The following is an 18293-nucleotide window of genomic DNA, read 5'->3' as shown; positions in this document are numbered from 1 at the left end:
TAAATGTTTAAGCAAATCAAAGAGTGTTTCTAAAGCAAATATTTGCTTGGGATGATATAGAATGAGTAAAATTGCCCACTATTTAGCTAAATAGTAAGGGTAAAATCGTTATTTTCAAAGAACAATTTAATTCTATTTAAAAGAGAATTAAATTACATTTAAAAAATAAGTTACAATTTGAGCATTAACAACGCTTCTAGTATGTCTGGAGACTTTTAATAGCATCAACCGTTTTTCATTGTCAATTGGTTCTATTTCGGCGTCAAAACTCTTCGTCGTTCTATTTGTGTTTATTTTCATTAATTTTCTCGTAATTCACTGTGTGTTCCTCTCTTTGTAGAAGTTATGGGGGAATCGATATTATTTGCAATTTTCATTTGTCTGTTGATGTAGAATGGGTATTTCAAATGGGAAATCTGAATATAAGAAGTTCCATTTTGATAGGGCAAAGCCAGGTGCAGTGACGTTGTTTCAGCCTGAATATTCTGCCAATCCCCTTAAACGCATCCGAGTTTTTCAACAGGTTTCTGTACCAGCTGTTACCAAATATTATATTCCCGCCATTAGAGATCAAATTGCATTATTTGGTTAATCTCTCTGCTCAATCGGTATTACCGTAAAGTTATCTTTTCCACATTGAGAAAGAATCGGTCGCTCCCCAATGAAGGCATCCTTGCCCTTTTCAACATCACCACCTTGACCTTCATCGTCACAAGTGGTTAAATTGAAGCTGCAAATGGAATTGGTTTTCTGCCATGAATCTTGAACAATGGAGGTGATTTATTAAAAGTGGGTTTATTAACGTAGAGGAGTTTATTACTCCCCAAAAGAATAGAGGAAAATCATCTCTGGTGGATGGAATAGAGATTTACTTGAATTAGTTTAGAGAAGAAAATAATTATTTGGTTGCTAAGAAAATAAGGGAAAGTGAATGAGTTACCAAGATAAGTCCGTTTGTATGGTCAAATAATGCCAAATAAGTAAATTAACATTTCACATCAGTATTCTGTTACCTCGGTAACAACCATGAATGGTAGGTGACCGATTTGTTATAAATTTATAACGTTAGTGACCAATTTGTTACTTTTAAAAACAAAAATTAACTCAAACATTAGTGACCATTTATATAGTTTACCCATAAAACAATTTTTTTTATTAATACGAGGTAAATACAAGGTAATATATGTTCAAAGATAACTCTTAACCTTTTGACATTAAATGCTCGTACCCTTGTATTCCTAGTGCTCGAACCCGATACCTCAAGAAATAACAATAATTTTTTTACTGCCGAATCACTAGGGTTATAACCCTAAAACAATATTAAGTTGAGTGAGATGCTATGATTAATCAATTTTATTTTTTAAACAAAATTTACATTTTGGGTAAGATAAATAAATTCTTTTTTGTTTAGGGGTAATATAAGTAGCTTTTATAAACATTAGAGGCATTATTGAGAAAAAAATTAAACAGATAAATATTGGGGTAAAAATGTATGAAGTCTAAACCTTTTCAAAATCCCCTTTAATTATTGAGACTTTCTCGGATCTTTGTTCTTTTTCTGGTCGGGTCGGGTCGGGTTTCGCCCAATGGATTCGAACGAAACAGTTTAGGGTGGCAGTCTGACAGAAGGGGAAATAAAAGTGAGGTTCTTAATCTTAAATTAGAATACAACAAAATTCAGTTTTGATTGGAGAACAAGGGCTAGAGAGTACAGATTAGAACAAGAATTTAACGATCCCATTCTCCCAATTCGTTTCCTCTCTCTTTGTTTAGTATTTTCCCTCGCCATACTCTGTGTTGCTATTTAGAAAGTAGCAGATGGCGGAGAGGCAGCTGATCGTGGCAGTTGAAGGCACCGCCGCCATGGGTCCCTACTGGCAGACCATCCTTACTGATTACCTCGAAAAGATTATCAGGTATCCTTCCTTCCCTCTTTCTTTTCTCTTACTCCAATTGATTTTGTTGTTTGATTCCATTGAGACTCGTAAGTATAGTTACAATTTTTTTTATTCAATTTCCATTATTGTGATGTCTGTGAAATTTTCTAGTCGAGATTCAGTAACTTTTTGCTCATGGAATTATGATCTCTGGATTTCGTTTTATACTCCCTCTAGACGGTCCTTAAGTATTCTGTATGTTAATGGTCGCATTCATTGAATTCTTAATATAAAAGAATGCAAATTTATGCCATGAATTTAGTGCCACAACTGATAGGGGAAAATCTCTGATTTTCTTGATCCTGCGTTTACCTCTTAAGATCTTACTCAAGAAAGAGTCTAAAGCGGAGTTCATAATTCAGTTGTGAATTTACGGGAATTTTCTCATTTTATTAATTTACATGATAAAATCCGATAATTGTTCTTTGTTAGCGTTTTTCTTCTACTTAAGCTACGTCTTACATCCTGTATTGGACTTGCGGCATAACCTTATTTGAATGTTTTATAGTTAAACCTGTATCTTGTCTGATAGATTATGGTAACTCCACAGGTGTTTCTGTAGTAACGAATTGGCTGGCCAGGTAAAAAGGCTATTCTCATTCCTCCTTTTTCAATTTTTAGATAAGCTGCTGTTCTAAATGCGTGGTCATCTTTTTATACAACATAAACTGCGGCTTATATCAGCACTTGGACACATGATATCGGATAATAGATGATATTTATTGTAGATAATTTAGCAAACATTTTTTGACTATTGTATTAACAAATGATTGGTTGTAAGACAATGTTTATATGCAATCTAGACTGTAGGCCTCCAAATTTACACAAGGGAATTAGCATCCATTTGTGTGCATTTTAAGGGCCATTTAAATTTAAAAAAAAATTCTTTCTGGTTACTTTAAGATATTAAGTTTGCTCAATGTTGTGTTTTATATTAATTTTTGTCATGTTTAAATTCAGAAGAATTCTACAGCAACTGTTGAACTTTCATTGGTCACATTCAACACGCATGGATCATACTGTGGTATATTGTTTGCTGCTCTGTTTCTTTTTTTTTCTTTTTAAACTTGAAGTGGGTTACTACTATAAGAACTACATTTTTTTGTGGAAAATGTGGTGCTATATGCAGCTTGTTTAGTACAACGTAGTGGGTGGACAAAAGATGTTGATATTTTCTTACAGTGGCTATCGGCCTTACCTTTTTCTGGTGGTGGTTTCAATGATGCTGCAATCGCGGATGGGCTTTCTGAGCATTAATGGTATGGCATGTCTATCTTTTGTGTTTCAAAGTGAATTTGTGCTTTGGTTTATGTTCTAATTGAATCTTATTTTGCAAAAAATTACACCAGATATCTTTAACCTATTTAAGTTTGTTAATTATCTGAATTTTTATTGTTCCAATTGAATCTTCATATTTATGAAAATGCTATCAATGTACCCCTTCCTGCCATATATACTGGATTAAAATTTGACAGATTTTATCCCTGTATGCCTGATATGCTATTGTAGTATATTTATCATGACATTTTACTATTTGGTCGTTTGATGCACTACTCAGATGTTTCCTATTGCCGCTAATGGAAATCAAACCCGTCAAATTGTTGATGGGCAAAGACATTGTGTTCTTGTTGCTGCCAGTAATCCTTATCCTTTGCCTACACCAGTCTATCGACCACAGACTCAAAACTTGGAGCAAAGTGAAAATATGGAATCACAGACAGAGAGTGTCTGTCTGATGCTGAGATAGTAGCTAAATCATTTCCTCAGGTAGTTCGACAGTACTTTGCATCTTGTCTCCTAGTTATGGCTTTCATTTTTAGGAGGTTAATTGACCTGTAGTTTTTGCTCTGCAGTGTTCTGTTTCTCTATCCGTGATATGTCCGAAGCAGCTTTCAAAGCTAAAAGCAATCTACATGGCTGTAAGGATTATGACGATAACATTTCTTATTCTGTTTTTGTTGTTAATCTTTTGGGGACTTTCTCTCTAACATTAGATATGTTGGCTATGTCTTCCAAGATCTACTAGTCTCTTCTTAAACTTTTAAGAAAATATTTGAAAGGATCTATGCTCTGTAACCTGCTGGTTGACTATGATGATAGTTCCATTGCACTTTTTGAAATTTTCTGTTATACGTATGAAGTACTCTCTAAGGTAGGGGTGAGCTTTTGTGTACGTATAAATAAACATCTGGATAAACTATTATCTAGTAGAATTTTGCTGGACGTTATCCTGGATCTTTTTCTTTACTTAACATTCTCTGCTAACAGGGAAAGAGAAACCCCAGAGCACCAGATCCACCCGTTGACAATGTTAGAAACCACCAGTTCCTTGTTCTCCTTTCAGAAAATTTTATGGAGGGCCGTGCTGCTTTAAGTCGCCCTGGAGTTCCAAGTTTGGCACCCAATCAGAGTCCTGTGAAAACGGACATGGCTTCTGTCACTTCGATTACAGGGACACCTCCCACTTCTGTTCCATCAGGTAGTTTATGAAGTATCTGTTGATAACTTACGATGGAATGCTGTTTTAACTGGATACTGATCATCACATGTTGCTGAGTAATATATGTGGTCATATTTTAACTCAGTTCTCTGTTGCACATCAGTAAATTGGAAAGCAGGAAACTAACATATTTTACACTGGATGCAGGGCCTCTCCATTTTTATCTTTGAGTTTTCTTATCCTATTTCTGTCTGGTCTGATTTTGTTAAGCTAGAATCCTTTAGATTATCTTTTCAGTTTTCATTGTTAAAGAAGAATTCTTTGAAGATTGCCAAGTAATAGAAGGTCATGGCCTCTTATTGATCGACTTGTTTCCTCTTCTGCATCCAAGAAGTAGGAAAAAGAGGAAAACAAGAAGAAACTATTGAAAAAGCTTACATATATTCCTTTGTTGCAGAACTTAATAATGAAAACAGAAGACCTGTAGTGTATCTGTAACTTTGTTAGGTTACATCTAATTTCTTTTACTAATGTCATGTTGTAAACTGTGCAGCCGATATAGATGTATACAAATTAGGATTAGATTATTTAAGCTATGACAAGTTTGGTTTGTTATTAATTTATGTGATCAAATCTTACTCGACTTGATTTCGTTTTGGTTTCTAGTGAATGGATCTATGAGCCGGCAATCTGTCTCTGTTGGAAATGTTCCCACTGCTACTGTAAAAGTTGTAAGACTTCTGTACTTTTAGTTATTTGAAGGTTTTTTTGTTGTTAGCTGGATACATAATCATATCATGTTCTTCAGGAGCCCACAACAATAACATCCATGGCGAGTGGACCTGCTTTTCCACATATTCCATCTGTTCCACGTGCACCATTTCAAGCAGTCCCACCTTGCAAACTTCGTCACCATTGACAATTACCGAAGAAGTGACTAGAAATAGTGACAATTTGCAAGAACTAAAACCTTTTGTAAGTGGTATGACACAGCCTTTACATCCTGTGCCTCCAGCTGCTGCAAATGTCAACATACTAAACATTCTTTCACAAGCAAGGGTGATGAACTCTGCTGCTTTAACTGGAGGAACTTCTATTGGACTTCCATCAATGGGTCAAACTCCCGTTGCCATGCATATGTCTAATATGATATCTAATGGAATGGCATCCTCTGTGCCTCCGTCTCAAACTTTATTTTCACCTGGCAATCGGGTAGGACTTCATTAACTGGTTCAGGAACTGTTACAGGGACTACACAGGTTCCAGCAAACTCAAGTCTTAATTCATTTGCTTCTGCAACTGCTAATGTGAATGGAAGTTCAAACATTGGAATATCACAACCAATGGGTAATTCTCAAGGAACGGTGAGTATGGGCCAGTCAATACCTGGCAGCAAGAGCCAAGGAAACCATTCAGGAGCACAATTAGTGCAAACTGGAGTTGGCATGAGCCAGAGCATGAGTGGTCTTGTTCCATCAACTGTTTCTTCTGGAATTGGCGCAATGATTCCTACTCCGGGAATGTCTCAACAGGTACCATCTGGAATGCAGACACTTGGGGTGAACAACAGTTCAGCTGGAGAGTATGCCCCTATCACAACTGACATCAAGCTCTTTGCAATCAGCCCAATCCAAATATGTTAAAGTCTGGGAGGTAATCAAGTGATTATTAATAATTAGACATGTTGTTTCAGTGAAAAAAAATCTAGCTGCGATGAGTAGACATTGAAACATGCCTTATCAATTCCTTCTATGCATATATCGTGGTAGAAGTACTTAATAGTTTTGGCTATATTTTTGTTTGATTTTTGATCTCCCAATAAAGCATATATTTACTGAGAGCTATTCTTTTTCCTGAGGAAGACATGCAGTGTACAATCTCTTAGAATAGTATTACTTAGTGTAGAATAGTCTTGGGGATTTGATGTTAATTCTTTCTTTCTATAATAGTCTGATCCTTCTTAAATCAAACATGCATTATCATTAATGACAAGTATCATTTTCTTGAGGCTTTATCTTTTTTTTTAAGACATCATGAATATTGGATGTCTATAAGTTGAAACAAGCCTTATTCTTAATTTGACATTTCTGAAGCCTGTTGAAGAAGGAAATGAAATGTTTTTGGGATGCTTCTGTGAAAACATTCCATGCTTTTCCATTTGCTTGAAAGGTTCCATAACCTTTGTTTTCTCTTGGTTAAGACAATGGCATGACCTAAACTAGTTATAATATTAGAGGTTTTGTTAGTTTTACTGAGGTAGTGTTTGAGGGAGTGACCAAGAGGCAAAAGAAAAGAGAGTCCTTCCTTTCTGTTCTCCACTTATGTTTAGAATCTAATCAAATTGAATTTAGAAAACAAAACCCATTCTGTGACATTTAAATCTGACAATAGGAATAGAATTCACCCCTCCAATTTAATCCAAATTAGATTGAAAAAAGGAAAAAAAAAGGTATAGACAAATAGTCTTCTTCACAATATACATATTTTGAATGCGGGAAAATTAATTCCTAGAGAAAGAACATAAACAAGAAAAAGGCTTTTCATACTTTTTTCATCATACCTAACTTAATTGCCAAAAAGAATTTGTTCTTTTTTACAAATTTGATGTTTCTATATCCACGGATCTAGAAATCCATTTCGGACACTTGAACCTTCTCAAACTGTTTTTTTTAAGAACCAAAAAGATTTGTGCAAAAACAATAGATGCCAAGAAGAACAAAAGGCCTTGGACGCGTAGTGGATCTTGAAGTACTATTTCTGCATCTCTCTGACCAAATCCACCCACATTAGGATTAATTGTTAATGGTTGATCGAGTTTGATAGAAAGAAAATCTTCAATGCTTTGACTTTGCTTTCTTCCTTTTGTATCTTGATTTTCTTTTTTCATTCTCTCTTGTAAATATGTTTAAATGACATTGACGACTTTTGTGTTGTACATTCTCTTGTGCTATTTGCCTTTTCATTGTTGTATATTTGATTTTTGGATTGCTAATATCTCTTGAATGGTAAAATATATACAGGGAAATTTATCTGGCCAAAGACAAGGGCAGCCAGTGTTCATCACCAGATTGGAAGTATGTTCTCATGATAATTTTCTTCAAATATACCACTTTCATTTTTCATCTTATTTTCATTTGTGATTTTTTTATGAATGACTCGTATGCTCTGCATTAATCACTCATCTGACATCGGAGCCATTTCATTTGCCTCTCTAATTTGATGTGTAAAGCTTTTGTTTTAAATATTTGTTTCAGGGTTATCGGAGTGCCTCAGCGTCTGAGACGTAAGTCTATGTTTAATGTGTAGATTCTGAATTTCTTTTGTTCTATGAGAAAATAATAATTGATAAAAATGCTTTCATTATGTTCCTTTTAGTGGTTGCCTTGCTGTTGTTGCGTGGCTTTGGTTCTTGCATTACCATACTCATTTTTTTTTCTGCATACATTTAATGCATATCTAGCTATAGAACCTGAGGATTTTAGTTTTTCCTGTCAGACTTGCCGCACACTGGCCACAAACCATGCAAATAGTTCGTCTTATATCCCAGGATCACATGAATAACAAGTAAGTTGTTGTTGGTGATAACATTTTCCACCTTCAGTTTTCTCATTAATATTGTTTTATTTAAAATCAGGCAATATGTTGGGAAGGCGGATTTTTTAGTTTTCAGGGCAATGAATCAGCATGGGTTTCTCGGACAGCTGCAAGAGAAGAAGCTTGTAAGTGGTTGTAGGATAGATTTTCCTTTGAAGCGATGAAGAATATAGATTTGAATGTCTTACAAGGCTCTTGTAGACCCCCTCCCACATAAGCAAATTTATGCTCAGATTCTTAGTAAAATTGTATAGCATCTCATTTTAGTGTTTCTAGGAACCATGTGTTTTAAATTTCTCAAAATTTTATCCTATCAACCATTTGCAAATGTGGAATTATGGAATTGTTCCTGCTGTATTATTCTGACACAATTTCATGCGTTTAATTCCCAGTGTGCTGTAATCCAATTGCCATCACAGACGTTGCTGCTTTCAGTTTCTGATAAAGCTTGCCGCGATAGGAATGCTTTTTCCTGGGGTGAGAATTTTCTTACTTTTGAGTCCATTGGTTGGTTGAGTGTGTTTTACTAGTATAATTATTATATCACCTTATAACATATTGGAGTCAATAAAAACCTGCCATTAATCCCATCTACACTGTTGCAACACTCTATTAGCCCACCACCCTGTCCAGACAAACCAAAGAAGATAAATAAATGGAATTTTTTGTTGTTGAAAAAGCTATAAACTAGATGAGTAGCCTGTGACTTTGGTCTCCATTTGCTTGTTTTTGCTGTTAGCTTTTGACCTCAGCTTCTAAGAAAGACTAATATAAAAAATGCAAATTGATTAACAAACTACCAAACCTAACATCATCACTAATTTAGGTTTCCCCAAAAGAAGTTGCAATTTCAGTTTTGACTAGTCCAAAAAGATTACTTGCTTTTTTTGCAACTGAATTAAAAGGCAATAAAGAAAAACAGGCAGCAAATGGACTTGTAAAATATTCTTTCATTACCAGTCCACTTAACTAGAGCTTTTCATTTTATTTGAACTAAGATCTTTGTGGAATTCAGGATATGGTTGTCTTTAAACCACAAACATCAAGCCAGCATCAACAGCAGCAATTGCAACAGCAGCAGATGCAACAACAGCAGCAGTCACAGCAGCTCCCGCATTTGCAACAGCAGCAGCTCCCTCAGCTGCAACAGCAGCAGCAACAACAACAACAGCAACCTCAGTTGCCCCAGCTGCAGCAGCAGCCACAGCAACAACAAATGGTTGGATCAGGAATGGGTTCAGGTTATGTTCAAGGTCCTGGCCGGTCACAATTAGTTTCTCAAGGGCAAGTTTCATCACAGGCCCCATCTAACATGCCTGGAGGAGGCTTTATGAGTTAATCAGCCACACTTCGGAATTTCCTGGCTGATTATTATCATCACCATCATCATTATTTTGGTAAATAGATCAATAGCAAGAAACATGAAACAACTAGTTAGGATAATTAAACTATGCATCTGATTCTGAAGCTTGTCTGGCTGGATCTCTAACTTGAATAAGGAAATTTATATTTATGTGATCACCTTGGTTACTCCATGCTAAAGCCACTGCTTAATGCTTGCGGTCCAATTAGTGGATATTTGTTGAGAACATCTAATGATGATTAATATTAGCTCGTTCAATATAATGTTGCATCTACTCGGTTCTTGCAATTTGGGTGCAATTGTTGCTCATTGAAATTTCCAGCTCGTCTGTCAATTGGATTTCTGTGTTATGTTATTAGAACTCAACTAGTTTACCAACCAACGAGTAATGTTTGGTGGTGGTATCGACTCCACCCTAATACCAATGAATAAAGTTAAAACTTGAGTCATGTTTATCAAAATATATATTTTGAACTCATTAAGTAATTTCAATAATTAAAGTGTTATCTTTCGTCATAAGTTTGAGCACGATATCTGTATTAGTATGTGTATAAACATTTATTGTTAATTAATTGAGAATATTTTAACATAAATCACATTGTAATCATTTCAAATTAATAAAAACAAAAGAAGAGATAAAAACCCAAGTTTGCTGAAAAGTCCATAATATCCTCCACGTTCCACTCATACCAACACAATTGCCCCATATTTCTTATCCCAACTTCCCAAGTAACATTTTTAAGACTAGTACTGCCACAAGCTCTTCTCTCTCCCTCTCTCTCTTTGTCTCTCCCATCTTGCAATAGAAAATGTTGTCCATGGCAACTCCTTCCACTGTCAATACTACTTTCACTTTCCATTCTTTTCATCATCAGAAATCCTCCAACACCGCCATTTTCATTAAGACAAATCCAGTTTGAAGAAAAGAATCGCACCCACCTTCAAAACTGACAGACTAACTGCTTCAGCACTCACAGCTGAAACATCCTCAGAGACTGAAACACTCACAATTCCTCAGAAGCTGAGGTTTCGGTGAAGCAAGTTGAAAAACCCAGGCTGGTTTTGAAATTCATATGGCACTGTTCCTCTGAGTCCATATTTCTTTTGGCCGAGGAAAGACGCCTGGGAAGAGCTCAAGGCCACTCTAGAAAGCAAGCCATGGGTTTCTCAGAAGAAGATGATTATCCTTCTGAATCAGGCCACTGATATCATTAATCTATGGCAGCAAAGTGGTGGCAACCTTTCCCAGAGCTAGATATGCTATCTTCTTATTCTTTTTTCTTTTTAATTTGAGCATATGTATATTAGGATGATTATTGATTCTTAGTAAAATCTCTCACTTGGCTAACAATGATGACGAGGCTTAAATCATTCCAAAAGAAAAAAACTTATAATCAAGTGTACATCTCATGAAAACTAACAAAGAATGAAAACAAACTTGTAGACACGCCTGATGCTATAATGGATTTAGTATACTGGTGCTCCTCAGTACCAGCGCACTTGTCTAGTCCTCATAGAAAACGGCCCCTTATGTATAGTAAAGGGTCGTTTACCTTTTGTCCCGGTACTTGGACCGATATGTTCCGAGGGCATTTCTGGTCCAGTCTCCTGCTTCAAGCCAGCACCAAGGCTTGAGGGGACTTGAGTATCAGATGAGTTCTGAAACATCGGTCCAGTATTTTCCGAGTGCTCCTCATCCTCGTCTTTAAGCTCCCTTGCGTTCATATCAAAACTGGAACCATAGGATTCATAGTTATCATCATCACTCTCATGAATAACTACTTCCTTTTCCAATAGCTTGATCGGATCCACTTCATCCAAGGACATTGTCCTCATGTCCAGGTCTACTTCTGATGATTCTTTACTTGGAGGACTCAAGGTCTTCGTTCTCTGATTCGACTTCTCTGCTTGACTGCCTTGATGGGTTTCTTCACCTTTAGAACTGGCTTCGTGTCAATCAAACACACTTTTTCTTTGACTATCGGGAGAGTTGTGATCATCTGGATCATGGAAATCAGACCGGAGAGTTCTACTGTTTCTCTAGCTGCTGCCGCCGCATACGCAGCCGATTCGAAGGCTGCTTGAGCGGCATCAGCTACATCCTTGTACTTTTTCCTTGCTTTCGGTGAATCAGAGAAGTCGACATCTCCTAGGCCTGCATGGTTGGTTGCCTTACCTGATGGTTCTAGCTTGGACTGGCTATGATTCTTGCCTCCATCCAAATTTTCCTGCATTGATAAATCATTAACAATTTATCAGTAATCTCTGTATGATTAACATGAAACGAAAATCCTTTTTTTTTCAAACCCTCTTGATTGTTGTAGTAAATTGCCTACATTAGTATGGAGTTGTAAGGCAATGCCATTCTCAGCAGCAATCTCGTTGAGCACGGTTCTTCTTCTCTGCAAGTCTGGTTGCCTGGTTGAGAGTTTTTGTATTATCTGCGGGGCACAAAGATTATGTTCAACTAAACATTATTCAGAAATTTTCTTAGTCTATAGATAACGCATTTATGCACATACACCCCTCAGACATAACTGAACTCGAGACGTCCAGAGAGAACAGACCACTAAATGAGTTCCAGGCAGGTCCAAATAAAGATTTACCGTGGCGTTCACCCCGCAATTGTTGCGCAACTCAATGGCGCCAGCAGCGAAGTCCTTGCCATAGCGAGACACGAAGATTGCACGAATCTCTTGAAGCTCGGGAAAATCTCCACACCTTGAAGAAGCAAAGAGCAAACCAGATATTGCCTCCTTGAGCTCATCAGGGCAATCTCTGAAATTCAAATATAACTCAAGCAGGATTACATAAAGAAAACCGAAAAGAAAGAAGGAAAAAAAGGGGAAAATATGAAGAAACCAACCTCTCTTGCTCAATGAGATTGACTCTTTCGATAAGGAGATTACAATACCCTTCCAGGATACCAAACACGTCCAACATATTCTGTTCCTTCACCGCCTGCTCAACCTTTCCAAAACAAACCTCCCAATTTCAGCTCCAAAACCTATGAAGAAAACCAACGCAGAAACATTTACAAAACACAGTACTTACTCTAAGAAGAGCTCGGTCGAGGTGGCCGAGTTGAAGGAGTTGAACGACATCGGAACGAACAAGGTTGCAGCGAGCCTGACGCTGGTTCTTAAAAACTGAAAGACGAGATGGAAACGCTAATGACTGAATTGAACTTGGAGGGCTTGAACCCTCGTCCAAGCAAGGCGTTAAGCTTCTTCCCCATAACCTCTGCCTGCTGCTCGGGCTTGATGAACAATTTAACCTTGAAGGAAGAAAACAAATGATGATTGTAGCTTTTATGTGCTGTGATATGCAAGCTGCATATGGGGATTGACTGTTTACGTGTTTTATTTTCTTAGCACCTAAGTATTATTTTTTCTTCTTACTTTACTAAGTAATGATAATAATGTACTTTTCTTACCAACCGGCTCAGCTTAAATGTAAGTGTTAAGCAACTTGATTGAATTAAAATAATATTTTTTAATAAATATATTTTTTTGGGTCGGATCGGATCGGGTCAGGTCGAGTTCGAATTTTATCTTAAAAAGTCGTATCGGGACATGTTCGGGTGGAGGATGTATAATTTTTAGATCAAATCGTATTGATCGAAAATTCGACTCATGCCCATCCTAAATGAGAAAGCCTAATAAAGAAAACGGAAGGCTAAAACGCAGTTGCTTGAGGCAACAATTTCCATGAAGGACATGAACTTGGAAGAGAAGGGACGCGTCTCAAGTGAAACAAAACGGCGTTTGACCCCCAAAAAGAAAATATATTGTGTACTAGTACTATTTAATCATATTAATATTAATCGAGTCCTTAAATAAAAAATATGATTAAATAAACTCTTACTTTTTTAAACATTAAATATATTAATGTAATCATCCTTTTTTATCCTAAAAATATATATATATATATATATATATATATATATATAGGGTAATCTTTGATATCCGGGTACTCAATTCCCAGGTTACTATTGTTGCCACCAGCAAGCTCTCCAGTAGCCTCCACGCCTGGTCACTGTGCCATCAAATCCCAGCTCAGCTATAACAGTCACAAGCAGAGTAACAAAAAAAGAAAAAATGTAACTTTTTTTAAGATCTAATTCAGATTCTATATAAACCCACACAAAAATATGTAAAAGAGGAGGACCCATGTATTCAAGGCAATACACAGAGAAATAAAACGTAAGTCTTCGTCATTTTTCTCATATACGAAAGTACTTCAAAGCAAAAAAAAAAAACAACCCATTCAAACCAAACAAGCATTTTTTTCTATTCATTCAAGTTAACCAAACAAGAAAAAAAATGAAAAGAATAAAGGAAGAGGAATATACCTCTCGGCCAGATCTCTCACCAGCGATTGGAGCCCCCGTTACCCAATCCAAACGGTCAAAGGTGTAAGGTATCCCCATAAGCAACATATTGAAAAACAAGCTCGATCCGACGGTGGATGAAGGAGATTAGAGCTTTGAAAGTCGAAGGGTCGCTGGCCATTTTCACGGAGTTGGGAGTCACTCCTCGCAAAATCGTGGCCAGTTTCGAGTTCCTGGTGGCCGTTGGAGTATGGCGACAGACGGCGTTCGACGCGGTGGGAGGCGGTGGCACACTGATTTTCGGAGAAGAAGAGAGAGCTTCTCTCTCTAAAAAGAGAGGAAAAGAGTGAAGAAGAAAAATTAAAAAAATAAGAAAAAGGGGTTTATATAATCCTAGCTGACGACGTCGTTTTAGGCTCCCATACGCGTGTGTTGGACCCGAAGGGTCTAATTCCTTTCGCAATCCTCGCCATTTCCTTCGTTTACAATTTGGTCACTTATTTTATGATTAATTTCTTATTTATTTAGAATGTTTGTACTTATTTCATAATTTTTTTCATATGATCTAACATTAACGTAAAATTTTAGATGACATCTTGAAACCAAAGGATAATTCGAGTTGAAAACCTACAAAGGCATCTCGAATACAAAGACTGTCAACTACTGCATAGAAGACGATCTTATACATCTTGATAAAGCACTGCTCAACCTAAAGACACTCGCGAGGGTTGGAAACGAGTGAACATTTCTAGAAGATAAGAAAAATGACTACTTCATCAGATCAATGAACACCAGAATAAAAAAAAATAGACCTTAACCAAAGAAGCCAACCTGAAACACATTACCTCGCCAAATTAACTTGAAATACATTACCTCCCCAAATTAATCTGAAACACACTACTTTCCCAACTCAGCCTAAACCTTATATTAGCATTAATCTTTACATTTATCAAGTGTATATAATTTTTGAAGCATTAAAAGAGAAGTTGACTTATTTGATATTCAATGAACTCTTGTTTTACTATTTTTTTTATTGTGAGCCTGAAGAAAATGGTAGCATTTTAAAACTTATTCATCAAACTTTTTTTCACATTTCTAAAATTGAAAAAGGAAGAAAAATATTTTCAAACAGGACAATCTCAAGTGAAAAAGGTCATTGAAGCTGGTGAGGTTCATTCTGCCTTAATTGGAGAAGAAGAACAAATGATGCCAGAGTAAAGAAGACATTCCACAATCTTGAAAGCAAATAGTCCGAGAGATCAAAAGGACTGGAGGATAGAACTTCTAACAAGGAAATGTGACGTGTTGGTAATCCGTTAAGAAGCAGATGATCATTTTAGTCGAAATGGACACATATCTCAACTCATAACAAAGATTCAAGACATTTCAGTTAGAATAATTGATAACTTTCTAAGTATCCATTTGATTGTGACATCATGAATAGAAGCCCTTAAACTATTCGATAACATTTCTGTTGATAGCCCATGATTGCTGATTAGTGACACAAGAATGAGACCATTCAAGATTAAGATTTTGGCACGAAGAGAGCCATGAGTACCCACATTGGGGCATTACCAAAACCCGATCTCACTGAGATAACAAGATTCAAATCAAACAGACATGGTGAACGAGCCTCACCGTTTGGAGTGCCAAGGGCAAAATATGAAAATAAAAAGAGATTACCTAGATAACCATACCATTCATTCTTCAGTTGGAAATGAGTTTTAAGAAACAAATTTGATTGAGCGGTTGAGTCAAAGACAGAAATGACGTCAAGACCATATACCTAATCATAACAAGAATTCGAGAGAGAAAACATTTCCTCCAAAATGAAGAAAGAAAACAAAGATCACAAGATGATCAGGCTGATCTTCAGAAGATCGCAAACCTGAGCTGTCAAGTTGCTACATCGATATTGAGGCAATTTCCATGCAAAGATGATCAAGTGAAGGAAAATAGATGTCTCCACTTTGATGCGAGAAGAATGATGATCAACATTTCTGCATACAAGAAAGTCATGCATTACATTTAAATACATTTAAGTTCATTCATATTTTCATACATATATATATAATTATTATAGATTTTCCAAGAAAAGAAGAGAAAGAAAGTTAAAATTCAAGCCTCGAATGGTGGGAATTACATTTAGAGTGGTAAAAACCTCAAAAATTGAGGAACCAAATCCACATAACGATCATTATTTTAAAGCAGGGCATTTACCCAATTGATACAATATCTTTAAAGAAACTAAGTCTGATTTTCAGAGGTTTCTTGACAAGGTATTTTCAAATGCATTTTTAAAGAAACTAAGTCTGATTTTTAGAGATTTCTTGACATGATGTTTTTATAAAAGAAATTAGGTATGATTTTCATAGGTTTCTTGATATGATGTTTTCAAATTAATTTTAAAGAAGCAAAGTCCGATTTTCATAAGTTTCTAGATGATTTCTTCACATGAGTTTTAAAGAAGCTAATTCTGATTTTCAGAGGTTTCTTAACGATTACTTAACCAATATGATGGTTTCAAAAGTTTTAAGAAACTAAGCTTGATTTTCAAGGGTTTCTTGATGAATAAGTCCTCGGGACATCAGTAAGTCTTTCGAGCATGATGGTTAAATCCCCCTGGTAATCTATAAGCCTTTCGAGCAAGATGATAAGTCCTTCAGACCATCTATAAGACCATCGGGCAGGATGTTTTCACATGATTTTCGAAAAAAATGAGAAAGCGATTTCCAAAGTTTCTCATTTAAATATTTTCTAAAATTGATTTTTTTAAAAGTAAGAAAACGATTTCCAAAGTTTATTACTTAGTAAGTCCCTCGGGCCATCAGTAAGTCTTTCGAGCATGATGCTTAAATCCTTCGGGTCATATATAAGCCTTTTGAGCAAGATGATAAGTCTTTCGAGCCATCTAGAAGACCTTCGGGCAGGATGTTTTCACATGATTTTCGAAAAATAGGAAAGTGATCTCCAAAGCTTCCTATTTAAATCTTTTCTGAAAATTGTTTTCTTTAAAAAGTAAGAAAACAATTTTAAAAGTTTCTTACTTCGTAAGTCATTCAGGCCATCAGTAGTCTTTTGAGCATCATGCTTGATGAGTGTTCAGAATCGGTAGTATTTCTCGTTAATTCTTCGATTTTATGGATTTATTGCTACTGATTTGGTTGTGTTATGCTTGTTTTCGTGCAGGGTCTCACTTTCCAGAATTAGTGGTAAAACATGCATATTCTGTATTTTTTTATAATTTGGTCATGACTGGAGACATGGGCACGACTCTGGGCATGACATGGTCTGACGTGGCAGTTTCTAGAAGGTCCAGTCAGCGGTAGTTTTCTAGAAGATCTAGTCAACGCACCTTCTGGAAGATGGACGAGCAGAGTTACATTAGGAGACTTATTTAAAGTTTGAATTTAGGAAAAAACAATTATCTTTAGGATTATTTTATTTTAATTTCTTTATTTATCTTTTGGTTTTTAGAGGCTATAAATACCCTCTTGGGGTAAGCCTAAATTCACAACTCAGATTACAATATTTTTCTCCTTTCTTGTTTTATAAAAGTCATCTTCTTTCTTTTATTTATTTTCAAGTTTTCGATTTTTATTTTATTTTTAAGTTTTGTTTTCAAATATGCTAAGTATGAATTTTTTCATGCTTAGCTAATTTTCTCATAAGCCGAGAGTTGAAGCAATGACTCAATTCTAACAGGAGAATTGAAAAGGTCCTTAATAACTTGGAAATATCTCTCTCAATCTCTGCGCTTATTTTCAAAATCAAAACAGTTTTCAAAATCAAAGATTGACTTTGGTCAAGAGATTGTTGCGATTAAATATGTGGGAGGAAGGATCAACTTATTGAAAGCACATTCGACTTCTTGGGAACACACTTGACGAGATAGCTTGCCAAGAGGGAATTGAGATCGGAATTAATGACTATTGAAGGAACAATCTGAGTCAGTCGCCACCAACTGATTAGATCAGTTTCCAAAGCCGAAATCAAAGATTGCCTTGGGTATTTGGTATACAAAATAGACTCACGGGGATTTCCCTTATAGACAAAGTAACCGACTTGAATCCTGAAGGGAAAATCTAATTCGATGATCTCAAGGAAATTGAGTCAAAGCAAGGCTTTAGGCTGATTTTACCATATTCATTTTCAACTTTAAAAATATTTTCTTTATTTTTATTTTTATTTTATTATTATTTAAATATGTTTTTACCAAAACCCCCTATTTACTATTTCACGCATGGTATAAACCATTGAAACAAAAATTTGGAATTTTCTAAGTCCATGTAGATTCGACCCTTATTTCTCTTTACTACATATTTCCTTATTTATTAATTGAGAAGAAGGAATTTATTTAACATCAAAACGACAGTTGTTAATTTGGCGTCGTTGCCGGGGACTTCGCCAAAGTTACTAATTTTTTGTTTGCTTTTGATTTATGACCATGACTAATCCAGGCACATTAGTGGAGTACGACCCAGAAATCGAAGCCAGTGCTAGGAGACTTCACGCACAAACGCTTCAGGAAAAAAAGGGAAAACAATCAAATCCAGAATCAGAGTCAAATTCAGGTGACTCTATTAATATAGAACCAATTCCGATGACCGATCCTACTATCAGAGA

The 18293-nt window shown here is 36.0% G+C and overlaps 3 pseudogenes; 2 read left to right on the top strand and 1 right to left on the bottom strand.

The window, feature by feature from the left end:
- The first annotated feature begins 1713 nt into the window (after positions 1-1713).
- Positions 1714-17875, top strand: LOC120163064 (annotated as a pseudogene).
- LOC120163063 lies at positions 10079-10633 on the top strand (annotated as a pseudogene).
- Positions 11064-12572, bottom strand: LOC120163061 (annotated as a pseudogene).
- Positions 17876-18293: the final 418 nt, after the last annotated feature.

This window comes from Hibiscus syriacus, unplaced genomic scaffold, assembly GCF_006381635.1.
Source record: "Hibiscus syriacus cultivar Baekdansim isolate YM2019G1 unplaced genomic scaffold, ASM638163v2 tig00111427_pilon, whole genome shotgun sequence".
NCBI classification, from domain to species: domain Eukaryota; kingdom Viridiplantae; phylum Streptophyta; class Magnoliopsida; order Malvales; family Malvaceae; genus Hibiscus; species Hibiscus syriacus.
Note: the sequence above shows the minus strand (reverse complement) of the source record. Positions and strands in the feature narration are given on the sequence as shown.